Source organism: Trichosurus vulpecula, chromosome 2 (assembly GCF_011100635.1).
Source record: "Trichosurus vulpecula isolate mTriVul1 chromosome 2, mTriVul1.pri, whole genome shotgun sequence".
Lineage (NCBI taxonomy): Eukaryota > Metazoa > Chordata > Mammalia > Diprotodontia > Phalangeridae > Trichosurus > Trichosurus vulpecula.
In genome coordinates this window covers 394,302,521-394,327,990 of record NC_050574.1, presented here as the reverse complement: position 1 = coordinate 394,327,990, position 25,470 = coordinate 394,302,521, and the positions used below count along the sequence as shown (strand labels likewise).

General features: G+C 38.0%; 1 protein-coding gene across 1 annotated transcript in view; it reads right to left on the bottom strand.

Annotated features, from left to right (window-relative positions):
- The window catches only part of NIPA2 (NIPA magnesium transporter 2), a 28,047-nt gene extending 16,781 nt beyond the window's left edge, over positions 1-11,266 (bottom strand). The window contains exon 1 of the mRNA XM_036744851.1: positions 11,018-11,266. The gene's annotated coding sequence lies outside the window, so the exon portion shown is untranslated. The remainder of the gene's footprint in view (positions 1-11,017) is intronic.
- Positions 11,267-25,470: the final 14,204 nt, after the last annotated feature.

Below are 25,470 nucleotides of genomic sequence, written 5' to 3'. Positions count from 1 at the left end.
TCAGAGTAACCCCATGACAGCTCAGCCAGGGATAAAGGAATTTCTAACCATGGTCTTAGAGGAAGAGAGTTACCTGCAGTCTGACAGCTGTTATACTGATAAGAGTTAAAAAGCAGAAGCTACATTCTTTCAGTTTACAGAAATCTATCAAATCTACCCAAAAAAGATTCGTACCTAACTTTTAATCATTCTGCAACCATAAAACCCTAGGAAAAAAATCTAGATTAGATTTTGTGGTTTTTGGTTAATAGGTATGTTATATTATCTAGAACAGAGCTGTCCAAAATGCGGCCCGCGGCCCACAGTGCAATAATAAACCAGGCATGATTTATAAATGAGATTAACATGTGTAATATACTCAAAATATCATTCATGAAGCTACAGTAATTCTGTAAGACTAAAAATGAATTGTTTATCCTTTCTGTTGGTTGAAGCTTAGTATATGTACAGGGCTGTCATTTTAGGCAATGCTTTACACTGTGTGAACCGTTTCACTGATCTTATTTCATTTGATCCTCTTAAAAGCCCTGCCAGGTAAACAATTAAAGTATCATTTACCTCTCTTTCACATATGAGGAACTGAAGACTTCGTGAAGTTAAGATGACTTGTCACAGTCACATAGCTAAGAGGTGTCAATGTTAGGATTTGAACCCAGGCTTTCTGATTCCAACTCCAATGTTCTTTCCACTAAGTCACTAAGTTCTTAGAGACAATATACTAAACAATAACATAATGGAAATGTTATCCTACATTCTCATTCTTTTAATGAAAAGATCTGGGGTTTTTAACCTGGGATCTATAAACTTTGATAATTCTATGTAAATGTATAGTTGGTTTCCTTCGTAATATTGTGAATTTTATTGCATACATTTAAAAAACAGTAAGTCTGAAAAGGGATGCATAGGTTTCACCAAACCACCAAAGCGGACTAACGACATTAAAAAATGTTAAGAATCCCTACTTTAGAAAATATGATTTCCTTTATTATGTTTAAGTTCACAAGATAATCTACTGATGAAATTTACAAGGTGTTGGGGCGGGGAGGAGGGGGAAGGGGCGGTGTTCCACTGCTCATAAAAAAGCTGGCTGAAATTTTCCAGGGTTCTATGGCAAGAGGAGGTTATCCCCCAGGAGTTCAAGGATGCTTCTATTGTCCATCTCTATAAAGGTAAAGGAAATAGATTACCCTGTAACAATCACAGGGGGTCTCTCTCTTAGTCACTGCTAGCAAGATTCTTGCCAGTGTCGTCCTTAATAGGTTGATCCTTCACCTGGAAGATAGCTCACCTGAGAGCTAGTGCGGCTTCAGAAAGGGCCAAGGGATGGTCAATGTTTGCTACCTGACAACCTCCAGGAAAAATGCCGAGAGCAGAAGAGAGGTTTGTATGCAACATTTATAGATGTGACCAAGGCCTTTGATACTGTTAGTGATGAGGGCTTATGGAAAGTTATGTCAAAATCTGATTGCCTTGAGTAGTTCATCAACATTGTAAATCAAGTTCACGATGGCATGCTTGTCCAGGTTGTAGATAATGGACGATACTCTCTCACTTTCCCCGTCACCAACGGAGTGAAACAATGCTGTGCTGTTTTCACCCATGTTGTCAAACATGACATCAAAGTCAACACTGATGGTAAATTCTTCAACCCGAAAAGGCTACAAGCCAAGACCATAGTGGAGGGAGTGCTGGCGCATGATTTTCTGTTTGCAGATGACTGTGCATTCAGAGCAGCCTCTGAAGCTGGGATGCAACAAACTATGGATCGATTCTCTGCTGCTTGTGCTAATTTTGGCCTAACAATTAACACCAACAAAACAAAGGTTTTCCACCAGTCAGAACCACATCGTCCATATGTGGAACCATCAGTTACAGCAAATGGAGAAGTTTTGAATGCTGTGGATGAGTTCATTTACCTTGGTAGTGTATTTTCCAGGGATGTACACACTGATAACGAGGTTGACACATGCAATTCCAGAACGAGGTCAGTGTTTGGGAGAGTCCAAAGGAAAGTATGGGAGAGAAGAGGTATTAGACCAATTACCAAACTGAGGGTCTACAGAGCCACTGTGCTGACCTCATTGTTCTATGCCTGTGAAACCTGGACAGTGTACCAGCGCCATGCCAGGAAACTGAATCTCTTCCATTTGAATTGTCTTAGGAAGATACTGAAGATCACCTGGCAGGATAAGGTACCTTGAGGTCCTTAAGCATTCAAACTCTACTTCATAGAGTGAAACTCCAATGGGCTGGCCACATTGTTCAAATGCAAAATATTTATTGCCAAAAAGACTATTTTATGGAGAAATCACACAGGACAAACACTCACATGGTGGTCAGAAGAAGCGATACAAGGACACTCTCAAGGTCTCTCTTAAGAACTGGAATTGATTGACATGGGAGACACTGGCACAGGACCACTCAGCATGGAGTGCCCACATCAGAGAAGGTGCTGTGCTCTGTGAGCAAAATAGAACCCAAATAGCTCAAAAGAAACATGAGATGCACAAATTTAGAGAATCTACCCCAAATGTCCACATGGACTATTTGTGCCTGACCTGTGGTAGAGCCTTCTGAGCTCGAAGTGGTCTGATCAGTCACAGTTGTACACATCGTACCTTGACTCTAACATAGTGATGCCATTTTGGTCCTCTTCAAGAATGAAGGACAAGCATATATATCATCTGTATCACATCTAACTGTGAGCATACCCCAAAGCTGTCAGGGGCCTATTCTCTTATTTTCTCTTCCTCTGTAACATAGGGCCTTTCATCTCTATCTGTCCAAGAAGAACTCAGAAGAGGAACCCTTAAGCACTCTTCCCCAGAGGAATTCCAGCTGCCCAGCCTCATGTGGTAAAGGTATAGGAATAACTTTAAGCCTCCAAGTGAGATGGAGGACCACCAGACCTTAACAGATGTCCCACTGCAGCATCCTAAAGTCTTCTAGGCCTAACCGACTGCCTTGTTATGCCTGCCAGATCTCTTGGCACTGTTATTTCACCCACTAATGCACCATTTCTGGGTCCTTCTATCTTACCTGCAACTGAAAGTTCCTTGAAAGCAGACTTTCTCATGTTCTCTTTTCATACATCTAACATTTTGCATAGCACTCGACAGACTAGGCATTTAACTGCTTTTTTCCCTTTCATGACTCATGACTTCATTAATAACAATGTATATATAAAACATATAATACTAACAATTACAGCACATACTATAGTACTTTATAATAATTATCTCATTTGATCCTCACAAAGACTCTGAGCTAAGTGCTATTATAACCCCATTTTACAGATGAGGAAAGTGAGGCAAACAGGTTAAGTGATTTGCCCAAGGTCTCACAGCTTTTAAATGTCTGAAGCTAAATCTGAACTCAAGCCTTCCCGACTCCAGGACTCTGAGCCACCTACCCACCCCATAGAGATGACTCCCAAATCTATATATCCAATTCTGGTTTCTCTCCAGAGCACCAGAACTGCATCACAAATTGTCTATAGAATGTTTCAAACTAAGTATCTCATAGACATGTCAAGCTAAACATATCCAAGACAGAAATCATTATCTTTCTCCCTAAATCATCTTCCAAACCTCTCTATTTCTGCTGACAGTATCACCATCTTCCTCGTCTTCCACCAGATTTACAACTTTGGCTTTAACCCAACTCTTCCTCACTCTCCCTCACCCCCACATCTCTAATCAGTTGCCTGATTTCCCTGTTTCTACCTCCACAACATCTCTCATATCCATCGATTCCCATTCAGGTACCACCTCAATTTAGGTCCTTGTTACCTCTCACCTAAACTACCACAAAAACCTCCTAACTGTTCTCCCAGCTCCAAGTCCTCTCCACTTCACAGGCTGCAAAAGTGCTGTTCTTTAAGTATACAGGTCTCTGCTACTCAATAAACTCCGATGGCTTTCAAGTGCTCCTAGGGCAAGGGTTCTTATGGATACCTTTAGTATTACAAGGAAGCCTATGGATCTTCTTACTATAATGACTGTAAACACATAAAATATATAGGATTACAAAAAAAAAAAAGAATTATATTATGGAAACATAGTTATCAAAACATAGCTGTAGCAGGCAGAGACCCCAGGTCAAAAACTTCTGCTTTATGATAAAATAAAAATACTTCACAACTACTTCCCCTTCTTGGAGTCTAGGGTCTAGTTAGACTTGTCTTCTTGTCCCTCACACATGGCACTCCCTCTCCATGCCTTTCATTCCCTATTCTTAGAATTCAAACCCTCTTCACCTCTGACTCATAAAATCCCTTCCTTTAAGACTTAGCTCAAACATTCCCTTCTACATGAAGCCCTTCCTAATCCCTATCCCCTGCCCCACATCTGCTAGTGGCCTTTCTGCCTAAACTACACCGCACAGGGTGTCTCAAGCTTAAAAGTACACAAAGACTTTTGGAATACCCTGTATGTATTCTATATATATTATATATCCAAATGTCATCTCCCTGGATAGAATGTAAACTTCTTGAGAGCAGGGACAGCCTGGCTTTTTTTTTCCTATTTATTCTATTTTTCCATTTCTATTTTCTATTTATTTCTATTCTATTTCTATATCTATTCTATCTGTAGTGCCTAGCAGAGTACCTACCTCATTAGGTTTTACAGCTGGCACAGAGAATTGCTTAATAAATGCTTGCTAATTGACTCTTCAGTAATTATGGATTGGAAAAATGAATGATAATAAAAATTTTAACTATCTTTTGTAGGAAAAAGATACATACAACTTTTCAAACAGCAACTTAATAAAAGCAAGTAATTCATGCCAAGTATGAAGAATAACTGATCCTATTTTTTTTGTCCATATAAGTCTTTCCAGGTTATAATGAAGTCCGTCTGCTCCTCATTTCTTATAACACAAAAGTATTCCATTACATTCATATACCACAATTTGTTCAGCCATTCCCCAATTGATGGTCATCCTCTTGATTTCGAATTCTTTGCTACCGCAAAAAGAACTGCTATAAATATTTTTGTACACACGGGTCCTTTTTCCACTTGTGTGATCTCTTTGGGATATAGTCCTAGGAGTGGTATTGCTGGGTCAAGGGGAATGAACATTTTTATAGTCCTTTGATCATAGTTCCAAATTGCTCTCCAGAATGGCTGGATCAGTTCACAACTCCACCAGCAATGTAACAGTGTTCCAATTTTCCCACATCCTCTCCAGCATTTATCATTTTCCTGTTTTGTCATGTTAGCCAATCTGACAGGAGAGATGTGGTACCTAGGAGTTATTTTGATTTACATTTCTCTAATCAATAGTGATTTAGAGCATTTTTTTTCATATGACTATAGGTATCTTTAATTTCTTCCTCTGAAAACTGCCTGTTCATATCCTTTGACCATTTCTCAATTGGGGAATGACTTGTATTCCTATAAATTTGGCTCAGTTCCCTGTATATTTTAGAGATTAGGCCTTTATCAAAGACACTGGTTGTAAAAACTCCCAATTTTCTGCTTCCCTCCTAATTTTTGTTGCAATGGCTTTGTTTATACAAAAACTTTTCAATTTAACATAATCAAAATTATCCATTTTGCATTTTGTAATGCTATCTCTTGTTTGGTCATAAATTCTTCTCCTCTCCATAAATCTAATCCATTGATGCACTTTATTTCTTAGCCAGTACCAAATAGTTTTGAGGACTGCTGCTTTATAATACAGTCTAATATCTGGTATGGCTAGGCCACCTTCCCTAGCATTTCTTTTCATTAATTCCCTTGATATTCTGGACCTTTTGTTCTTTCAGATGAATTTTGTTATTATTTTATCCAGCTCTATAAAATAATTTTTGGTAGTCTGAATAATTTCTTGGTAGTTTGAGATCCAATTTATTACTTCCTCTTTTCATCTCCTTTATTTGGGGCAGAAGTGTACCACTGTCCTTTCTTCAGGCTAGAAATCCTGGTGTCGCCTTTCATTCTTCCTCCTCCTAAATCCCTTCTATATAATTTGTCACAAAGTCCTGTTTTTCTTCCTTCAAAATGTCTTTGGGGTTAACTCTTTCCTTTCTAATGTCACCACCTTAATCTGGGCCCTTAACTCCTGATGCTTAAATTCTGTCAGGGATTTTTATTACCTCTAGTCTCTCTCACCAATAAATAATCTTTTATATTGCTATCAGACCAACAATATTTCTAAACATCACTTTCACTGTATCACGCCTCTGCTCAAAGCTCAGCTACCAAACTCTTCTGCTTTTCCTTCAATGCTTCCATAATCCGGGCTCATCCTTCCTATCTTTCACCTGGATCAGGCAGGTATTCTCACATGCCCCACAAAATGATATTCATTCTCAACTCAGCACCTTTGCTCTTACTAGGCAACACCATGAATTGAGCAGTTGGCCTGAAGTCAGGAAGACCTGAATTCAAATTCAGCCTTAGGCACTTTACTAGCTGTGTGAGCCTGGGCAAGGCACTTAACCTCTTTCTGCCTCTATTTCCTCAACTATAAAATAGGGATAATAATAGTACCTACCCCACAAGATTGTTCTGAGGACAAAATGAGGAAATATTTGCAAAGCCCTTAGCACAATGTCTGGCACATAATAGATATTTAATAAATGCTTGTTTCCTTCCCCTATTCCCCACTAGTAAGTCAATAACCATTTATTAAGCACTATGCCAGGCACCATCCTAAGCACTAAGGATACAAAGAAATGCAAAAGACAGTCCCTGTAGTTGAGAAGTTCACAATCTAATGGGAGAGACAATATGCAAACAAGCTATATACAGGATAAACTGTATGAAATAATTATCAGAGGGAAGGCAATAGAATTACTCTTCCCCACACCTTTAGCTCTTCTCTAGCACCTACTCTCTGTTATAAGGGATGACTCTCTAGGTAAAGAAAAGGGAAAGATATACCTGGAAATGAAGGTAATATGAAAATCAAAGATATCAATAATAATTTTAAAACATTGCATCCTTCAAGGCTCAGCCTAAGTTCTATCTCCTCCAACAATTCCACCCCTTCAAAGATCTCTCAGCGAAACTTTTGCTGTATTTAATCTCTCACAATGTAGTATTTAATTATTCTGATTCACATTAGATGAGTAACTGTCTTGTCAGACTGTAAGCCTCTCACAGAGTCTCTATTTTGTACTTCTGTATCCCTCCTGAAAGTGTGAACTCGAATATTTTTTATTACAGACTGATTTGGCATTAGACATAAGCAGACTAATTTGGTAAAACTGTGTTAAATGAAAAGGAGAGCAACAATAAAATTTCAAGTTTCCGATTGTGATAAAGTCTATAGGCGCTAAGTTAATGTATAGTTTAATTATAATTGAGCTTGCAAATAGGATTTCAACTCATATGACATCTAAGATCATTAACTTCTTTGATGCACCTAAAAACAGCTTTGCTCTAATTTCCTGTCTTCAAAAGGCAAATCACACGACACAGACTACAGAGTTACTTTTTATGTTTAAGAGATTCAATGTAGACCAGGCCAAGCTGATAAGCAGCCAAACAGTCAAGTGTCACCTTAGCCAAGACCCCGAGTTGCAGGTTAAGATCCTTCATCTGGAGCCTTGTCAACTTCACTTCTCCTAGCGGAGATGAAGGAATAAGGGTTGGGGGGAGTGGCATTGGAAAATCACGAAACGTACCTTGGACAGTTGTGCCTACCACCATGATCTGTCAATACTACTGTATTCTAAATAATAACATATTCAAACAGTAAATAAAAAATTTACTTTAAAATATTTCTACTGTTCTCTCAAATTTCTGTACAAGAAAGCATTAATGTGAGGGCACAGTCTCTGGTCAAGAGTACAGCGGCAGATTGGGTGGGTGGTGATAAGGCAGGTGGCTGGTTTAGAAGCCCCCAAATGCACTAGGAGTTAAGGTTTGAGCCAAATGTCACACCGCTAGTCAGTGACAGTCACTGTGACCAGTGAAAAGAAATTTAAACAGTCTGGGGGAGATGGAGTCAAGACGACACAGTAAAGGCAAGGACTCACCTACGCTCTCTCCCAAACCCCTCCAAATACCTTTAAAAACGTGACTCTAAACAAATTCTAGAGCAGCAGAGCCCAAAAAAGATGTAGTGAAACAATTTTCCAGCCCAAGACAACTTGGAAGATTGGCAAGAAAGGTCTGCTGCATCAGGGTGAGGAAGGAGTGCAGTCCAGCAGTCTCAGCCACAGCAAACCAGGAACAGGTCTTGGGAGTGACTGAATCAGCAGCAGTGGCAGCTGCTGCTTCTAGAGATCCAAGTCCACAGACAAGAGATCTGAGCCCACAGACAGCAAGAGGGTTGAACAAACTGGTCAGAAGGAAATTACAGGGGTCTTTTTGCTAGCACTGAGGCAAGACTCTGTTGCTTTCTCCATACCTGAATCCTGGTCAGAGTCCTAGGTGGCAGTCCCAGGGTGAGGAGGAACACTAGCATAGCAGAGCTTGCAGAAGCAGTGGAGTGGGGACCCTCCTCAAAGTTCCAGAGCAGAAAAGAATGCTTATGGTCACTCACAGACCAGAGCACAGGCCAAGAGAGTAGAAAACACCTCTCCTTACATCAGGCTGTCCAAAATGCTCATGCTGCCCCACAGTGCTATTTATGCAGCCCACCTACAAGCATAGAAATTTACATAAATGTTTAGTAAAGGAAGCCGAGCTACCAAAGAGCTCTCACTAAAACGGCAAATCAAAATATATTGCCTATTGTTTCAATAAAAACTTAAGGTTGGACAGCCCTGCCTTAGATCATACCACCTTGGAAGAACTGAAAACTTACAGGTCCCAGAAATAGCTCTGAAAACAGCTGCACAAAACCCCTGAAGCTTGGGACAGTACACCCTCCACCCTGGAAGTAGAGCCCTACTTTAACAAAGAGTTAAAAGTCAAGTGATACACTGGAAAAATGAGCAAACCACAGAAAAAAAATTCTGACTACAGAAAGTTACTATGGTGACAAGGAAGTTCAAAACACACACTCTGAAGAACATAACAAAGTCAAAGCTCCCTACATCCAAAGCCTCCAAGAAAAATAGGAATTGGCCTGAAGAAAACACAATTTATCAGCAGTTTGATAAATGAAATAGTAAAACCAGAAAAATGTAAAGGGGACTGTTTTAATTTTAATAATTGTGGACTTCTTAAAATTTCCTAATTTTTTTTTACTGGATCTTTGATTTTATTAGTGGAGAGAATTCCTAATAAGAAAATGCTTCTACCAATGCAAAGTGATTTGCCCAGGATCACATAGCCAGTATCTTATCAGAGGCAGGTCATTCTGACCTGAGACCAGATCTTTATCCCCCATATCACACGGCCTATGACTAAATATAAATGTACACAAATACTGAATGTTTTTCTTATGGATAAGACACAATGTAATGAAAACAACATTGGGACTTAGAATCAAAAGATCAGTTTCTTCCACTTATCCGTAACTGTGTGACAACAGGGAAGTCACTGAATTTCTCAGAGGTCCAATTTCAACTGTAAAACTTGTGTTAACTGAGAGAGGTAAGTAGTTTATAAAACATGCATAACATACAATGCATATAATAATATACATAAAGAGTGATAATATTTAGCCAAAACCTACAGTGTTTAGAAGGGAAGATGAGGTAAAGGTGGAAGGACAAGGAAGTGCCAAGCAATGACTATTTCGTGTCAAGCAATAGACCCCCAAGCACCATGCAAAGCACTGGGATAAAAATAAAAACAATGAAACAAACCCTGCTCTCAAGTGCTTTAAATTATACCTGTGGAGTGCCCAGAATGCCAGAAAGGGGGTATAAAGCTTACTTTTAGGAAAATACTGAGATACTAGAGATTTTTAAAAGTAGGAGCCGCATACAGCCAGTATGTGTCAGAGTCAGGCGCTCCTGACTGCAAGGCCAAGTTTCTATGCACTATACCATGATTCTTCTCAGAAACTAAATCCTAAAACTCAATTTTTTTTTTGTAATATCTCAACTTAAGCACTAAGCAGAGTGCCTGGGACATAGTAAGTGCTATAAAAATGTTAACTGCTATTATTAATAATATTGTTATTAGGATGCCACTCCTAGTAGGAATTAGGGTTTGAGTCAAATGTCACACAACTACTCCCTGCACATTTCTGAATACAGCGGTCTACAGGGGGTGGAGTGCTGGACTTGGGGTCAAGAAGACCTGAATAAGACCCGAGAAAGTCACTTAGCTTCAGTTCCCTAGAAAGCACTTCCTCTTTACTTTCACCTCGGAGTCCAATTATCTACTTCAAGAAGCCTTTCCTGATCCCCTCAACTACTGGCCCCACACTCCCAAATTACCTTAATTTTAACTACGGTGTTTAAGTACTTGTTAGTTTCACATTTATTCCACATACATTTTTATTTGTACCTGTCTCGTCCATTAGAATGTAAGTACCTAGTGAGAGCGAATGGTTTCACTCTTGCTAGTTACATCCCCATGGCCTGGCCGAAGGCCAGCACACAGTAACGGCTCACGACTTGTAAGTCAAGTGATTTCACCTGTAAGATGGGGATAATTACACCTACCTCACAAAGTTGGGAATCAAATGACGTAACTTATGAAAATCACTTTGCAAACGTTACAGTTTTGTTTATATACGCGCATATAGTATATATGATCGCAGATGAGATAAAAAATGAGACATTTAATTTGACAATTAACGTATATGATGGAGTTTGATAGCACACATACACGTAGGGCACGTAAGCATACATACATGTTAGTTGGCAAACTTTACTGACATATATGTATGTATGGTACATACATACATGCACCCTTTTCTTTCCCACGATGAAGCACACACTTTCGTTTTTCCCGACCGGGGTTTGCAGGAAGGCGGGCTGATGCCCCAAAGAAGATCCTGCATTTCACCGGACAAGCTACAGGTGGAATGCAGCCAGCCCCGTTCAGACTGAAGAAAAGCAGAAAGAAGAGAAACCAGCAGGGCCGGGGCCGGAAAACCCCTGACCCCTGACCCCCTCCCCCGCCCGGGCCCCCGGACCCGACCCTGCCCGAATCACCTGAGACTTCTCACATCCCCATACAGGCCGCCGGGGCCGTCGCAGTCTCCCCCTCTTCCTTCACCGTGGAGCCGGAGCTGCTGGGGTCCGGGGCAGCGGCCGCGCGCACTGCTTCCTCCATCAGGGTGAGCCAATCTCAATGAAAGCCTCGGGGAAGGACAAACCACCGAGGCCTCCACCGCCCCGGGCAAGTGGAAAGCGGGAGCGGAACCAGAGAAGGCTTCCGGGCGGGCGCCGGCGGAGTGACGCAAGCCACGGCCGGGGTCCCTTCGGGGCACGCAGCACTTCGCGCACGCGACACGCAGTACGTCGCGCATGCGCGTCTGTGTTCCGTCCGCTTCCTCTTTTCTGCTATTTGTCCCGGAGTTCTCTTAGGACTGCTTTTCAGTGCGGTTCTTTGTAGGCCTCGAGCGAGCTACCGGGCAGGAGGAAGCCAAAGAGGATCGGACGGAGTGGTCAGGCTAGGGGAAGCAGAGCCCTTAAGAGCCTTCCCAGCTTCAGCCTCGTCTTTGACGGGGCTCCAGACCGAAGGATTCTACGGCCCTTGGATGCCCGGCCACGTGACCTCCGAACTCTCCTCCTTCCCAGGGCAAGTGGGAGGTGTGGACTTGTCTGCAGTTACTAGGGCCGATCACTGCCGAGAAGAGCCGAAGAGAATAAAATCCCTAACTCGGACTACGTAAACTGCACCCAGCAGCAAGGCTAAAGGAAACATTTAAAGCTCGAGGCGGGCTGTGCCAGGCTGTCTTCTCAGCCCAGGGCGTTTTCCAGCGCAGAGTACTGCAACAGCACCCTCTTGTCTTTACCAAAAAACAAAACAAACAACAACAAAAAAAAAAAACCCACGAATTCCTCTGCTTTTTAAAACCCTTCGCAATTCGACTCCAGCCTTACTGGTCTGTTCAGTTTTTTCAGTCGTGCCCCATTGTTCATGACTCCATTTGGGGTTTTCTTTGTACCATCTTAATAATTCGCTATTTCCTTCCCCAACTTATTTTACAAATGAGAAAACTGAGGCAAACAAGGTTAAGTGACTTGCCTAGGGTCACACAGCTAGTGTCTGAGGCCGAATTTGAACTCCTGCATTCCAGCAAAACTAGCCCAGTTGATGTTTCCCATATACGTGAAATTATGGCTAAAAAAGCCAACCTGTTTTTGTACAATTAATATAAATCTGTAAAAAGTGTGTTCTGTGCATTGTTACAATCATGGAGCAAGTGGATTCTCTCTTCCTACGTTTGTAACCATGTAGAATAAATGTTTTGCTGATACTGATGTGGCTTAAGGGCTTCAGGGTCGCCTGGAATGAATTCAGGGATTCAAGCATCCTTTAAGTTAAGGTGGCAAAGGTTTATTGTTGCTCTCCAATATAGCAGGCAGAGCCCCTTAAGGAACTTTGCAACCTAACAGGAATGATGCTAAAGCTTATTTATATAGGAAAAGTTATGTGGCAGATATGCTGATTAGGTGATAACTTACAACCTTGATCACAAGCGTCATTCACTACTGGAAACCAGGGGAAGGGGTTTCTCAGGGGTGTATTTTTGGTCTATGTTAGGTCTGTAGCAAGATAGCTTTGAGAGTTCGTCTATAGCTTGACCTCTGGATTAAATATGATAACTTTCAGAATCAATACATGATAATTCTGTGGTTACAAGTCACAAGAGAGTCTTTTTCATTGCTTTGATGAACCGTTGTAGAAGGGTTAATCTTATTTCATTTGCTGTTATGTATCTGTCCCCTGAGCTAGAGAGCTGTTGGAAGATGTCTCAGACTCTTTTGAAGAAATGGGTATGTTGTTTGGTGTATTCCTCTCCCTCTTTGTATGTCCTGGGGTTTTGCTCTCAAGCTGAGCCTTCCCACCTGGAGTAGGGGGAAAAACCTCTGCCTCCCGACATTGTGGCCTTGAGCTCCTTAATATGACTTATGTTGTCATAAAAGAATTTTTCTGACTTAGCTTTATTACTGCCATCTGCTTGAGACAGGCAGTCATATAACTAGCTAGAATCTGCAAAATCAAGCTGACATATCAAATTGTGGCCCCCATGATAAACTGGTTAGTGATAAGAGATTCTCTGGCTAGGTTTTATTACCTCTGTTTACTTAAGAAAAAGATGTCATGAAACTAGCTGTGACTGGTTTTAGTGATTTGTCTGCAAATTTCAGCTATATCACTAGGGTTTAGAGACTAGTCAATTATTTAACCTGACAAAGATCTTCCCGTCCTGCCGTTGTTCTTTGATGTATAAATCTTTACCTTCCCTTTCTGCCTTCTGTAAAGTTGTGCTGGGCCTGCGTATGTACCTAAAATCTATATAAGGTTGCTGAAACAGGTGCTCATTGTTCGTTGTATGATAGGAGTTTATGCTCTGAGCACAACAAACTGGGTTGGGTTTTTTTGTGTTTCGGTTTTTTTTTTAATGTTTCTTCATGTTTGTAAGTATGATTGGCAGCAATACCTACCAAAACCTTCAACAATTTTTATATCACTATGTAAAGAAATTAGTTGTAGTTAATTTTAGGAAGGAAATGTTTTCAGTAATATATAGAGTTTTTAAAATATCTAGGTTTTTAGAATCAACTTGAGCAAATTTTAATATTCTTTTTCATTCTAAACAGTCCCTCAAGGTGAAAATGAGTATAAAATAACCAATGGAGGAGGGAGTTCTGTCTTCCTTTCCTCTTCTGTGATATTATTGCCTTGAAAAATAAAAGGAAGCAAGAATTATTGTATAGATGACACCCCTACCATGAGGAGAAAATAACCCTGAGAAAATCAAAATAGTTGGAACAAATAAATAGTAAGTGCCTCCTATGTGCTATGTACTAAGTGCTGGAATCAGGTTCACAAAATATGTACAATATTTAAAGGTTTTTATATATATTGGATTTAATGATGATTTTACCATGGATTGTTAAATTGAATAAAGAAAAAAAGAGGTTGAAACTGTACTTAATCTGACATTATTTTTCTGACATGTTACTACCACATAGGTAGAAACTAGTTGCTAAGTTCAAGGGGAAAGTTAATGCCCTTCATTCCCCGTAAAACAATGATTTGAATGTTGTCCTTCGAGTTAAACTTTCCCTAAAGAGACTAAGGCATTGTATTTTGTGACCTAAAGATATATAAAGTGTGATTTTTTTTTAAATGTGTTTGAAATACAAGCCTTAAAGTCAAATCAACCTGAGCCTGAATTAATATTTGAAAGTGAAATTCTTATATCAGACAATGAGGAGAATTTAAAGCCCTTTGAAACATTCTAAAATTCAATTCACTAATACAAATTACCATATACTAATACAAATACAATTCTAAAATTCAGTTCACTAACACAAATTAAAACAATGTAATACACATTTTAAAAACTCAGGTACCACCTCACATCCATCAGATTGTCAAATTTCGAAAAAAAAAATGAAAAAGGGTAAAGGGTCTGTGAAAAAACAGGTACATTAATGCACTGTTGGTGGCACTGAGAACCATTCTGAAAGCATTTTAGAACCATGCCCTGAAAAGCTATTAAAGTGTGCTTACCCTATTCTTTGATGCAATGATGTCACTACTAAATCTGTACCCCCAAAGAGATCCAAGAAAGAATGAAAGGACTCATATGTACAAAAGTAAAAAGGACTTTATACTTTTTTTTTATCCAATCATAAAAGGGAAAAGTTTTGAAAAGATAACATGTGAACTTAGAATTTAGCTTTTTTAAATAATACCTATTCCAGGTGCCTATGACCCTTAAGATATTTTAGCAGTGCCCATCAACATTCTCTTCCATATTACCTAAAAGGCTATTTCATTAATTAGGACCTATACCTTTAAGGCAGAGATAGAAAGAATCTTCAGGGTCCTCATGTAGACAAAACAAAGGCCTTTTCCCTAAATTGTTTATATTACAGTAGAACTTCAACTACAAAAACCATATCTCTGAGAAAAGTTTTCAAAACAGTTTCTATGGGGGAAAAACTTGTCAGCTGAAAATGGAGTATCAGAAATAACTTTAGGATTAAAAGAAATTTTTGATTCTCTAAAATATAATAGAAAATTGGTTTTAGATTTTAGGTGTTTTCATGCATAACCACATTCTAAATGGAAAAGCTGACCATGGGTCCTTAATAGTGACATGAACAATTTGATTCCTTTTTTAGATATGTGATTTCTCTACATGAAAAAACCATTAGCTGTATATTTTGGCATTTGAGTAATGTATATGATGTAATAAAGATAAAGACTGAGGGACTGAGATAAGAGAGAGGATTCATGCTGAGGTTTGAAATAAAACATTACCGTCTCCCCCTTAGCCTTTTTGATATTTATATTTTGGGCACTCATCAAGAGGCCCTAGCTAATAGTCTGATTGCCCAACTAATTAATCTTTTATCTGCTCAGATGTGTGATGAAATTACATGACAAAAGGGGGAATTTTTGGTTCTATATTATAAATCATAGTGTGATTATTAATTATTGGTTATCAATCATTAATATTTTGCTATTGATTGAATTTTTCTTGGTTGTCAATTATTAACTAGTATGGATTATCAATTTTGAATATAACTTTTTGGATCTATGACTATTGATTTTAGATTACTGTTGAATCATTAGATAATAGTTGGATAATCATTGGCTATTTTTCCTTAAAAAAAATTATTTTCTTATGCCACAGCACAAATTCTAAACTGGTTGATGTAATCCAAAGCCTCTTGCTTGACTACCTGCTAGTCACATAATGTTGGAAGATAGGTTTTTAAAAGTTGAAACGGCAGACTATCTTCATAGTCATCTATTAAGATGACTCATCTCTCTCTGAGAACTTTTCAAATTGCTTTTAATGATTGACATTGTATAAAGGCTTTCATCCCCAGAAACTAGAATCTCTTCTCCAAGCCACTGAAAAGATGACCAGGAAGCCTAACGAAAAAAGTCCTCACCAAGCACTCACACCATCAATGTTGCTATAAAACAACAAGGCCTTTACTCTGGGATACACAGATCCTTTTTTAAGACTACAGGTTGAACACGAAACAAAAGGGACAGGATCAAATTCCTGGAAACCTCCGCCTTACCTGAGAAAACAACATTACATGTAAAAAATAAAGTACCCGCAACCTCAGAGACATTTTGGCCAAATCTTAATGAGTGTCATGGTTGGCCTGAGTGAGCCCCCATCATCTCTCTGTAAACATCTATTTATTCATTTCTTGCGTAAAACTACATCTTCATCACTTTATTATTATGGATGTTGCACTGATTTTTATTTTGAAATATATTATGAATCAAATATCATATGTAATATGAATTCAAATCTGTTGTAGTAGCATCAAAGTAAAATACCTTATATGAGCCTAGTAGGTACTGAAGATGTTTTCAGTGTTGTATTACTACATATTGTGTTACAATTGTGAAAGAGTCCAAGACCTCCAATGTATTATTAATAGTTATTAATGTTAACATAGAAATAACTACATCTTACTCCAAATTATAAGCAGTGACATTTACTACAGAAGATAAAGACTCTAGGGATTATAATTTTCACTTGATTTCAGTTTAAATCTAGGTATAAGCGTCTCCGTAATTTATCCTGCAAGAGAAAATGCCAAAAACCCCTCACAAGGAGGGATGTAGATTTCTGGGAAGGTTGACAAAACGGCTTCGTGAAGCTAATGTCAGGATCCTCACAATTCTGTTTACCCATTGTTCTGTTCTCTTTTGAGCACAAAACTCACCGCTTGTGAGAGTCTGAGCCTGGTTCTTAGATCTCTTGAGTATTTTGGAGTTGTGAGTTACAGATTGATTATTCCAAATTATCTTGACTTTACCTGGCATCTTTAGCTAGCCTTGTGAGGGGTTACTCTGCAATTTTCAGACCCAGATCTGCCTGGCAAGTTTATTCTTTTCATATGCCTTATATAATGTGTCCCTTCGATCTTCTAGTAATGGAATCTAGTAAAGGCTGTTGTTCAGCTTTTCATTTGTGTCTGACTCTGTGACCCCATTTGGGGTTTTCTGAGCAAAGATACTGGAGTGGTTTGCCATTTCCTTCTCCAGCTCATTTTACAGATGAGGAACTAAGGCAAACAGGGTTAAGTGACTTGCCCAGGGTCACACAACTAGTAAGAATCTAAGGTCAGATTTGAAATCAGGAATACAAGGCTTTCTGACTTCAGGCCCACACTTTATCCACTGTGCCACCTAGCTGCCCTTGATGCAATCATAGGGTAAAGTAATTTTTCTTATAAAATCAACTGTTTCCTAATTATTGTTGAATATATCAGATTTGGAGAAGGGGTTTTTCTCTGAGTACTTCCCTGAACTAAAAATGCTTAGAGAGAAGCCCATCATTTCAAGTGAGTGAGATTAATTAAGTAGCAGCTTGGGAGAAGGGATTTTTTTTTTCGGTCACTCCAGAGTTAGAAATTGAATTAGGATTTAATGATCAGGTCAGCTTAAGAATTCTATTTTGTTAATCAATCCCTACCTGAGACACAAAAGTACTTATTCGAGGGATGCCCACGTTGGCATGAAATGACTCTAGAGCAGATTAAGGGAGTTGCTAGTTACTATACAGGTCATTAGAGAGACCATGGTTAGCTACTATATCTAAACAACCTTGGATATTTCAAAAATGTTTCTGCTGTGGAAGGAAAGGCCTGTTTTTTTTGATGCCCTCCTTAATTTAGAAGCGGGGTATGGGTTGGGGGAATAAAGGTGATTCCCTAGGCAACATAATCTTAAAATGTAGCCTTCTATCTAGAAAAGAAAAATTTCTTGGACAGTGACAGCCTTGGAGTTTTCCTTGAGTAACCCGAAGTTAAATAATTTGGAGATCTAGCCTTCTAGACCCGGGATTCTTAACCATTTTTTGTGATGTGGACCCCTTTGGAAGTCTGGTAAAGCATACACATCCCTTCTCAGAATAGTGTTTTAAATATATAAAATAAAATACATAGGATGAAAAAGGAAACTATACTGAAATATAGTTATCAAATATTAAAAAAAGAAAGGTCTTGGGTCCAAGGTGATAGACTTCTAGAAAGAGAAGGGCAGTCCTCGAACAGCATTACCTTTGGAAAAAGATCATTGCCCACAGCACAAACACTCCTCCCCAACAACTGGAAAATTACTAAGAGACCAAAGCTACAACATAGGGGAGGAAACAGATCTGGACCTTGAAGTCAAGATCTAATGAGAAAAAGGTTGATTATCCCACAGGTCCAGTGTTTACTTTCTGGGGGGAGTCCAAACCACAGGGTGGCACTATGAGTCTGAGGCCAACTATAGAACCCTGTGGGCAAGATAGAGATTTGCTGGAAGATCAGGGTGGTAATTCTCTCCTGCCAACTCCAAGTTCCCTTTCATAGGAAATCCTAAAGCAGTGCTGAATTAGCAGGAAACTAGTGGAAAAATGTGACCCACCAAAGAGGAAGAAGAGTTTTGTTAATTGTTTTGGGGGTTATTATGAGGACTTTATATGCTTTATGTATCTATTTATAGGCCCCATTGAGTCTTTTGCACTTTCTGCATTTTTTGTGGGATGAAATAAAGGCTATCCTATCCAATTTTTCCTGTTACCTTGAGTGCTTTTATAGGAGCTAAAGACCCTTTTACTCACTTCTATGAAAACCTAGAAAAATTACACATAAGATATAGAGGGGATTTCCCGGAATGAACTTGAGGTGGGGTAATAATGCGTCAAAAAGAAACTGCCGTTTTGAGTCAGCCCAAGAGAGTGAACCCAGTCCATGTAAATTCAGGGATTAGGAGTCATAGGATGCAGGTTATAAATATATCAGGGTATTTAGGATTCAGCCAGGGTCCTTTTTGGAAGTAAATTTATTTCCCTGAATGCTTGTATTAACATAATGAGTTTACATTTTAAGAAAATTAAAATGCGCAGTATAGTATATCAGGGGAAGGCAAGAGGAAGGAAATTGTTGAGATATGAGCAGAAATTAACAGTTAAAATGGAAAACAAATCATTGGGAAACTGATAGATGAAACCAAATTGTTGTTGTAAAGAACATTTAATCAAAAATTAGTGAATTTAATTTTACAAAAGCAGAAAAAAAATTAACAAACAGAGTTGGAAAGGCAACCACAGTGAATGCAAAAGAAATTGAGAAAGTTGCCATACTTACTAACGTAGCTTTTTTTTCCCCAACAAAATTTAGGATTTGGAAGAAAGTAATAAATAATTACAAAGATGGGAATACCCAAATTCACAGGAAAAGAAAAGGAAAAATTAAGTCCTGTTCCAATGAATATGCAGGTGACACTGTGCCAACAGGCTCTACTTGCTTGGAAAGGCTCCAGGTATAGGCCTGACAACAGATTGTCAGCTGGCTGAGAACCAGCCTAACTGAGCATTGAAAAACTCATCACCAGAAAACTGACCATCAGCTGATGAACATTTTTTAGGCCATGGTAGACTAAATTGAGAAATATAGGTGACATAAAAACAAAAGATATGAATAAAAATGTATTTGAAGAATAATATCCATTTCAATTTCTACATTTCACTTTACCCAGAGCTGTATGTTGAAAAGGGCATTGGGTTTGGAGTCAGGAAACCTGGGTTCAAATCCCAGCTCTTATTCAGTTTTCTCATCTATAAAATGAAGGTGTTAGATTAGATGACCTCCAAGGTCCCTTCTGGCTTTAAATCTACAATCCCGATGTCTAGCAGCAAAAGTGTCTCCAAACGAATGATTATACAGTAAGCAAGCGTCCACACTAGGAAAGAGGAAAAGAGAAAACCTGTGCATAAGTCTGATGTATTTGAAAGACATTTATTAAAGTTTGTCCTATCCAGCCTAAGGAGGGGTAGAGATCAGAGGTAGGGTACTATTTTATTTTTTTATTTTATAGGATTTTATATTTTTATTTTATTTTATTTATTATTTATCAGAATTTGTGTCCAGCACAGGATGGCTTCTTAGCTTTCTCCTTTTGTACAGAAAAAATCCATCTCTGCTTTATCTTAGCTTCTGCTTTATCTGTTCTTTTCAAGGTTCCAGGACGAAGACTGGGAAGTCTGAGACCAGATTCTTTCATCAGTTTTCTTTTCTGTATACCTCGATATTTTTGCCGAGGTTAAATGGACTTAGGACAACATTTCTACCATATGACTAATTTTCTAGCTGTATCATGTACATCATGTTCTAACAATTATATTTTGACTTCTTCACTTCATTTCCAGTGTTAATTCTTATAATATCATTTTCCTGTCCTGCAAGTGCTAGAATTGTTTTTAGTGGGAATGCTTCTAATGCCCTCTATTGAGTATTACATCAGCTCTTGATTTAAGACAAATGTTTTTTGTTGTGCTGAGGAAAAATCCCTCTATGCCTATTCATTCCAGCATTTTTATAATAAATGAATTTTAAAGTTTTTTTCTGCCTCTGTTGATATAAAAATATGGCTGTTCTAAAAATTAGTTACGTAATTTTTGATAACAAAATATATTGATGAGTTTTATTCCTTCATCTGACCTGACTAAAGAGATCAACAAAAATAATGTAATTGTGATTTCATATGTCCATATACTATATAGAAAGGTATAAAATATTAGTGCTTAATGTTATTTGTAATATATTTAATATCTGTGGGACCAACTGGAATTTTACTCTATGTTAATATTCTAAAGCAACATCAGATAGCAAGAAAAACAAGACATATTTATGGAGTTATTTTTAGAAGTCTATTAAGTTTTTTTTATTTCCCTGGGATTTAATTGCATTTTTGTAGAAAGGGAAATTTTGCCTTTGGGATTACCAGCTGCTTTCTCTTTTTCCCCTTTAAAAATATTATTTTTGTTTCAAATTTTGATAAATCCCTTTTTGTTAGTAAATGTGGACTTTATTGTTCTTAACTTTTTAAAAATTGTAATCTATGTTTTAATGCCAATTTTATTTTTTATGTTATCTCTAAGCAAATATTTACATGCCTTTTTCTATCTTTCGATATAGAATAGAAACACACGAAATCTTAACCACGTTATTATTTTTGTTAATCATTAGTTTAGATTTCCTTTTCTAGAGTTTGTAGGTGTCTTTACTTGGGGCTGTTTGTTGATGAATTTGTTTAGGTTTTGTTTTTAAGTGGATTACTCTGTTTTCAAATAATATAATTTTGTTTAGAGGATATATAATTTGGGGATCCAATATTTTGAGATTTTTGTATCATTTTTGTCAAACTTTGACAGTTTTCCTGATTATTTGAAAAGTCTAATTCATTTAAGTTCTTATTTTGTGGAACTGTAGAATTTTGTCTTTATAATTATGTAATTTTACAATTTTATGCTATGGTATATCATATTTAAAATTTCCTTGTTGATATCCTGTGCGTTCTGCTTGCCACATATAAGTAGTTTTTATCCTCTTTTCATTTTCTTAATTATATCTTTGCATTGCACATCTAACTTTTTTTATAAGAAATTTGCATTGGTTCTTCAATTTTGTTGAGTCTTTTTGTCCAAGCTTAATTTGTTGTTACTGCTTCTGATTTTTAATTTAGTAGATATCATTTTGCCATATTCTCAAATGTTCCTTCATTTCTTTTTTTTTTTACATATACAGCCCTCTTCACTGAATTTAACATTATTAAACAATCTAGTTTATCATTTAGCACTTATGCCATCACATCATTTATGATTCACTATGATCTTCAAGGGGATTTTGTCCCTTAGGTGTTTAATATATCAATATTTCTTTATTGGATCACATTTTAAAAAGAATCCTTTTACTTGGGTAGCTATTCTGGTATGGGTATAATAGTACAAAGGGCAAATCTTAAACACGAAACTAGTTGCTGCTGATATATGGGAAGCTTTAGTCAGGTCTAGGATGACAACGGAGCTAGGCCCTCCCAATAAGGGTTGTAGAGGTGGATGCAGAACACTTACTAAGTACTTGTGGAAGAAATTTCTAAAAGATAGCATTATTTAAAAAATAACCACATGACGAGAAAACATATCCTATCTATGGGATATACCTGTAGCAGTGTCTCTGCCCCAGGCTGCTTTGGCAAGGGTGGAAAATGGGCTCAGAAGTCTGGACAGGACTTGGAGGCTCAGCCAGTCAGAAATGGTGGTGCCTCTTGTAGGACTGGGCAGTAGCTTGGGACCACCTGAGCCACTGTCTCGTTCTGCCGTGGAAAAATTATACAGGTTCACCCCCGGCACCCACCCTATCTCGGACCCTGGTCAGGGACTGCTTAGGTTGTATGAGTGGTAGGAGGAGAGGGAAAGGTAGGCTGCACAATATGATTCCCCATTAATTTGGGGGTTGGAGAGAGAAATTCTTGAGATGCATTCACAGTCCAGGATAGAAAGGGACAGTAGGGGATGACCCTATGCATAGCGAGGTGTTGGGATGAGAGAAAAATTTCTCAGACTGGAGCCTGCCTGTAGGTGATGGTAGGAAATGATATGGGAACATATCAGAAACCTTTAAACCTTAAACCGACACAGACATCAAGGTAGGGTGATAGAGGTAGATGGCCCCTGTGTGGGGAGCCTTGGTGGGGCGGGGTGGGGGGAGGGAGGCAATAGATCTGAGTGGATCTTCCACATTCCAGTAGCTGTAGCAGCATCAACCATCCTTAGTTTTCTACTTGGCCCTTCCAAGGGTTCTGTTTTTCTCTCCCCCTCTCCTCAAACACCCTGTCCCTCTCAGTTTTTTCCTTTTTCCTCCTTCCTTTTTGATGGGATAGGGAGAGGGTTGGACTGGGTTTTTATGCCTGTGAGGGATTTAGAAGCACTTGGATTCTTTCCATTTTCTTGTTTTCAAGGAAGTTTGATGACAGAATTTAGAGCTAGAAGGAAGCTTAGAGAACATCTTGAGACATTTATTTTTACAGATGAGGAAACTGAGGCTCAGAGGGACTATGGGATTTACTGAAGGTCACAAATCCGACAAACAGAAAAGCTAGATTGTGGGACACAAAATCTAGGGCTCTTGTCACTACTCCATGATTTCCCTTCTAATTATCTGACCATTGTGTAATATTTCTCAATTTGGGTATTCTTTTTTCCTCCCTGTAAATCCTGGAAAATGTTAGTTTTCTGTAATGTGTTAGTAAGAAGGGAAAGAAGAGAGTCGTATCATAGTCACCCAGCTATGGTAGTAGTGGGAAAGAAGGAAAAGGTAATTAGGGGTTAAGCATTTCTGTATCCACAACAGATGCATAGTCTGGCACCTGGCCTGTATCTGAAGCCTTTCCAGTTTGGTGGGATCTGTCATGACTTGAATTTCATGCCGCTCACACAATCTTTGAGAACATAGAGTTTGCATATAGGATGATCAGAGAGCTGGAAGAAACCTCAGAGGCCATCTAGTCCAACCAACAGGCAAAGAAACTGAGGCTCAGAGAGCTTAAGGAGTTTGTTCAAGTTCACACAAGTAGTTTATCATTTGAGGAGCATTTGAACCCAGGTCCTCTGACTCCAGAACCATGAATCTTTCTACTATACCACACTAACCCTATGAATAACACAGGTGCCAAGACTTTTTAAAAATTTAATTTAGTGATTCCATGAAGGTTTAGCCCAAAGAACAAATGAATCTATTTGTTCCAATCTCATTCTCTAGAATCAATGGTATAATATGTTTATATGTAAAAATGACTTGTGAGATAGGATAGACACTTAAAAGCTGCACCACTCACCTTTAGCTTTTAAAAATATACAATATAAAATAGTCCTAACATATCAAAATAAGCACTATTGTTCTTTGGCACCAGAATGGAGTTGTCATTATATGGTCCTGAAATGCACACTTTAGTGGTTCAATCCTCTCCTGTACAATTCAGACAGAAATTGAACACCTGAATGACCTCCTTGCACACAGAGATACAAAATCCAGAATACTGATCTTTACAATGAGAATTTCTGGCAAAGACTTAAGGTAATTTAAATCCTGTACCTATAGAAAAACTTCAAGCACGCAAAAAACAACAACAAAATAAATGTCAGCTAGAAATGTTATTTTATTTTAAAACACATTACAGGATAATAAATATGTTATTGGAAAACTTAGTAAATAGCCTTTTATAATTTACATGAGGGAACTACAACATGCCAAGACTATCCTTAAAAAGCAAAAGATAAGCAAGAATTCTTAGTCATTAACAAATGTATATACAGTATTTGGAGGTTAATAAAATAGGTCTTTTTGATCTCCCTTGATGCAACCACACTAAAATAACATTTATGTAACCAAATGTAATTATGCCTTTTTATATTCTAGACTACCCCCGCCCCATTCATGTTTTACATTCCAATTTTCAGGAAGACAATATTGTAATTTTTAAAAATCACACTCGGGAAGTTACTGTGCAAACAGCATCCGTTTTCCCCCAAAGTGTAAACCATCTACATTGGAAAGTATTAGATCTATAATTTCTGAGTTACAAAATAAGATAATCTCCATTTTTCATTGTTATACTTTGGCACTAGTAATTTAGGAAGTTCGGACATTTTACTTCAGTGAATGCAAAATACATCAGAAATGTGTGGGAGCAGTGAACACTGTGCTCCAGGATATCAAAGAGTTAATTATAAAGATTGAACTCCTTGAAGGCAGGACGTTAAGCATAATTAATTACAAATTTTTTCTAACAGGAAATTTCAACTTTTTTTGCAGGTTATAAATTCTCTAAAGAATCTAGGTAGATTTCAAAAGCCTATAAAGACCTCTGTTTAAGTTAGAAGTTCAGAGTGGTTCATCATGCAAACAAAACCTGAACTTTCAGTGCAGCTGTTTTTTTTTGTTTTTATAAGTCTGGTTTTTTTTTTTCTTTACCTTGAGTGTCTTAACAGGATAGTATAAAATCTAACTTTTTTGAAAAAAAAAAAAAAGGAAAATTAAAGCTTCCTATTTTTACATAAACTTAATCCAGTATTTCTTTTCCTTTCTCAGTGCTCAAAATTACTCTATTACAAATCAATTATGTTAGGAGGCATTGTTTGTCAAGTTGCAGTTTGATTTTGTCAGTTAGTACAGTGTTTTTACCTATAGTTATCAAAATACTGAATATGTGAATCAAGCCTCAAAACAACTTATGTGAAGAATTATCCCCATTTGACGGATGGGAACCTGAGGCACAGAGGTTGGTTAACTTTCGTAGGGCTGCACAAGTCACTGGCATAAAAGAGAAAAAAAGAACAAAAATACTCAAATAAACTGAGTTCTCTACTCTAACCCCTCAGCTATACTGCTTCTCACACCAGTGATATCAATGAAAAGATATATGTTCTGCTGTAGAAATTTTGATTGTTATATGGAAACCCAAGTTTTTCACATGTAATTTAATTTGTTTTAAAAGACAGGAGTTTGTGTTGCTTTAGTAATATGCCAGGAGTTTATATGAAAAAAAAAACAACCTCGAATATTATTAGGCCAATTATTTCTATTCATATTCATCCTTATCTTTTCATATACACAATGGA